At 42.3% G+C, this 4,792-nt stretch overlaps 1 long non-coding RNA gene across 1 annotated transcript; it reads left to right on the top strand.

Annotated features, from left to right (window-relative positions):
- Positions 1-610: 610 nt before the first annotated feature.
- LOC140651221 (uncharacterized) lies at positions 611-3,955 on the top strand. Its single transcript, XR_012042309.1, has 3 exons — positions 611-778; positions 2,504-2,680; positions 3,409-3,955. It is a non-coding gene; the product is annotated as an uncharacterized lncRNA (long non-coding RNA).
- The last annotated feature ends 837 nt before the right edge of the window (positions 3,956-4,792 follow it).

Raw genomic sequence — 4,792 nt, 5'->3', positions numbered from 1 at the left:
TCTGTTGTGCTTAGCTATTTCAGTGCAGTGCCTACCTTGTTTAAGCTTACTACATTTCCTGGCCTGCTGCTGCTCTTCATCATGATTATACCGGGCGTGTCATTTCAGTGTTTCAGAAGAAAGAAATTGTTAATGTAATAATTAGGGATGTAAATTACACCTGATTTGTGCCTGGCCTGTTCGGATATCAACCATGTTTTAGTTCTGGATTAATCAAGTCATAATTAAATCCCTTTTTAATATTAGCAATAACTGAAGCATTGGTGGTATTAAAGTAATATAAAAATGCACTACTTTCAGGGAAAATAGAGGTAAATATAATTATTCACCTCACAACAGTGAAATATTAGTAAACCACAAAATGTAAATTTACGGTGACACGTAAGACTTCACACATAGTAACACAAGTGAAGCTAGTTTCTGTAGCAAGACCCTGTCTTTCTGGAGTGCACTGGGTTGGCAGACTGAAAATTAATGCAGAAGCTGTGGTTAATAATGGGCTATGGGGTTTTGTTTTTAAATTAAATAGGAAAAGGAATAACACAACTGCTGTACTGGCCCCAGTATTATTTATTTTGCAATTTTAATCCACTGTATTTTATACTGTCCCCATATGTTCAGTCTTCAGTGTGCCACAGAATTTTGTATGGACAATTCACAAGTGCAGATGTTGCTGCGGACCGAGAGGGTTTGCTGGCAGTCGGGCCTTTTACCACCTCAGAAGACATGTGAAGCAATTTGAACCATGTGATGTTAGCTGAAGTGCTCTGTTAACATGGTAAGCGTGTTACGACTACGAGCATTAGACAAAAATTCACATCTTGAGGTTCCTGGATGTGTCCGTTAACTATAAGTCTCCAAAGAAATTTTTTCACCCTGTCTGTAGACTTTAATAGCAGGATAGCAAAGTACTAGACTGCATTTGGTTCCAGTTTGGGGCTATGATTGTGCCCTTTTTCATTCCTATAAAAATCCATCAAAATGTGGCCTTATCGTAAACCCGTGAAAAAGTTGAGCGTGCACATGTTCAGTGGATACTCTTTATGGCCTTGCAGATAAACTCTTTGGAAATTTTATCAGGCTATTTGAAAATAAATTGATTAATGTTATGAAGCACTGTGTTGCTACAATAACTGATGCCATGGAAGAACCCATGTGGAAATTGCTAATTCTGGCGGCATGGCATGCACAGCCTGCATACAGTGCCATTAACACATCCTAGGGCCACGCACCAAATGACGGCAACAGAACAAGCGGCTGCATGGCAGTTTGCTCAGTGAGTGCGATCCGCTCTGCGCACGGGATTGGGCAGGGGCCCTCTGGAAAAAATGGCATGTGATGAAGTAATTAATGCCTGTGTCAAAAATGTGTGCTGAAGAAGCTGTTTGTAGCTACAGTGTTGATACTCTCCTGTCCAACACCACAAGCGGTGCTGACGGAATGGCTACCGCTGCCTGGCTCGCCGTGTCAGCGTGTCTACAAGAGGCTGCTTCTCCCAGGGCTTTCCTGGGCGTGCTCAACACAGGGCTCAGTGGGCCCTCCGCCAAGATGGAGGGCGTGCAGCGCCGTCCTGCACCTCGCCCCGCAGCAGTACTTTTTCCCTCCCAGCAGGGCAGTGGCTGCCCAGGAACAGGGCAGAAGGGTGCAGGCTCTGCTGCTCAGCAAGTTCCTTGCGTGAGGGCTCCGCACAAGCAGATAAAAAGAGCCATGTTGGGGCCAGGACAATAATTAAGACAGAGGTCTTTTCTGAGCTTTTTTTCTGGTGAGTCATTTTTAAAGGAACGAGGCTGAAACCACAACGTTATTGCCAATGACTCCTTCCATGGGTGTTGCCGTTCTTTGCTCGGATATCCTTGAAGCAATGTGTAGTGAGAGGTAATTTTAAAAAACTGGGTATTTCTGGCACTGAATCGAGAACATATCTGTGTTCTGCCCAGAGATAACACCTTGCAGTAGTTCCCCTCTCTTCACTTATTTGCTAGTAGGCCACAGACATCTATAAAATATTACACTTCACTTTATTCATAATGGTGTTTCAGATATTGAGTGCTAAACCACCAGAATAGAAAAGCAAGTCAATAGTTTTCACAAGGTCAGAAATAAGATAAGACCTGATGAGTTTCTTTAAAATAGCCTAATGCCAGGACGCCCAGCCTGTGCTCTGTGAAGCTGCACCGTGTACGAACTCACCACTTGTGTGTGACTATGCTGATAGTCCATGGAAGTGTCAGCGAGCTAGCAGTAGTAAATTTAGGGACCCTTCACCAAAATAATGTCCAGGTATTGCAGAGCAGTTCTAAGAAAAAATCTTAGAAGTGTTTGTTCCAGACAGAGATGGTAGTGGCATGTATTTTTAGGCTACATAACGCATGCCTGTGAAAAAGTTACTACTGGTCTTTTTTGGGAGAAAGTCTAACACCCTCAATGTTTGGGATGTGTCAGGATTCAAGTTGGGTCAATTATAAACTGGTAAAAATTGGTATTTCTCTTCTTTAACTTGCAGCTCTTTAAATACACAAGAATATTTTCTGTGCCTAGGGCCATGCTGCCCTCAGAGCCAGGGAGTGGAGCCTCAGCTTGGAGACCACAGAGAGTTGATGGAGCACAGTGGAGGACCAAGCTTGTCTCCTCAGCCGTGCCTCAGAGCCCCACCATCCAAACCCTGTTGGCATCCCACGAGGTAGGAACTTGCTCGACACCAAACTGGGGGTGGGAATGAAAAAAAAAGGCTTATGAAAGGCTTCCAGACCTATCCAATGGTACCAGTATGCATCCTCACATCTGCGACGGCACACCCTTGAGAAGAGGCGGAGACAAGTGGGATGACTAGGTTAGGCCAAAATAGTCTTAATTCTTTTCCCTCCTGCTAAACTTGTAGATTAAAGAGACGTGATCCAGAGCTGGTGTGTTAGTTTTCGTGATGAAGGAGGGGTGGAACAAAGTTGAACTTAATAAATTGTATAGAATAAACCCCCAAACCACTAAACTGTTTGCTTCTCCCCTCCCCCCAAAAAAGTGGAACAACGAAGCACAAAAAAAGCTTATAATTTCCATGCAACCTCTAATACGTCCCTTAGTGCTTCCTTGTTACATTCTGCTTCATTCAGGAAACAAGGCAAAAAACAAGGGGACAGAACTATGGTTGAAGGACTTGACTTTGCGACATCAGTAACTATTTTTATGGCTTAAATTATATAGTTAAATGTATATGTATATTCTATAGTTTGTAGTTTATATTATGATTATAGACATTTTTAAGTCTCTTCTGCTTCACAAGTATGTATGGGCTAAGTCACATTTGCAAGGAACCTTGAATCTGTAGTACATTGTGTAAATGGTAAATATTTTTAGTACTTAAATCCCATAGTCATTGGGTCAAAATTCTCATTAGAACTAAATTCTCATTAGAACGAATGGGAGGTTTAAGGACTGAAAACTTTCACCGTGGTAAAACTTCTGGGGACAAAGAAAGAGGAACCAAGAGATTTCCTAAGAAGAACTCAAAATCCTTGCTGCAAACTTTAGTGGCAGAAGTCTGAGAGGATGACTTTTACTGATGTCTTCAAGAGTGTTTGGAGTGTCCTGTCCTCTGTCCTTTGTCACAACAGCTGCCCACCTCAAAAATGCCCATTTCAGCTGAGGACGCTGTCAGCAGCAAGGCTTTCCTAGAAGTGAGGCTGGGACTGCATCATACATACTGAGCGATGCGTCCAAGTCCTATGAGACATCTGGTTAAAAAATTGTAAATTTTTACTGCTGACTTTGATGGGATTAAATAGGTCTTAAAACAGCTAAAATCTTCTCTGGATGTCAGCTGAAAAGTCTGTGAGCCAGTGAGAAAAGCACACGGTTCTCGGGAGAGCAAGGACATGCCACTTCCATCACCCGTACCTCTGGCACTTCGTTTTAAGCTTTGTGACACTTCAGCACTCTACAGTTGACATTTCTTTGTCAGATTTTTCCCTTAACATTGTTCTGCTCTTTTTTGCAGTTGAAATGTATTGTTTTTCCTTGTATATTTATCAATGTGTTTCTTTAATAACAAAGAATAAAACATTTGTCAAGGTCTGGCCCTTACATCTTTTAAGCTGAGAATTTCATACCTCTTTCTCAAGTCTAACGGAGTGTGTAAGAGTCCAGCACACTCTGATCGGAGGAGGCTGTACAAGTCAGTGCTGCGTTGTCAGTAGTTTCAAAAAACATAGTCGCTATAGAAATTCATAATGACTATTGAATTCTGTGCTCACATTCTCTGTCACAAGACATCTGCACCGCAATACGAGGTCTGAGGACTGAAAAATGTGCATGACAGGAATATAGTGTAAAATGTGGATATCGGGGACTGGCCATGATCTGTAGGAATATCATAGGATTTTGTGTTTTCCTAAGAGGAAGGTACAGAGAGGGGAAAAAAAAACCCAAACCTAATTTGTAGTTAACCTTGCTAACTGAAGTTCTGAGTGTATGGTCAGAATTACGGTTGTGAGCTATGCAATCTATTTTCTAACAGCTAGCAAGTAACAACTGAGCTCTTAATTGGCTCAGAACCATTTCTTTCCACAAAACAGTTTCATCTTGGCAAGAAGTAGCTGAGGGTACGGTCTCTGGATGTAACCAGCCTAGGGAGTAGTCACTGTGTGTTGCCTTGTCCGGTTTAGGAAGGTGTTTTAGAGATGGGTAATTTCCTTGTTTGCAGGACTGTAAGTTGTTTGACCGATGGGATCTCTGTTGCTGTCACATCCAGCTATTACTAGCACTCAAGAGTGTCCACGGCATTTCTTTGAAGCCCAGA

This window comes from Ciconia boyciana, chromosome 4, assembly GCF_034638445.1.
Source record: "Ciconia boyciana chromosome 4, ASM3463844v1, whole genome shotgun sequence".
NCBI lineage: Eukaryota > Metazoa > Chordata > Aves > Ciconiiformes > Ciconiidae > Ciconia > Ciconia boyciana.
Note: the sequence above shows the minus strand (reverse complement) of the source record. Positions and strands in the feature narration are given on the sequence as shown.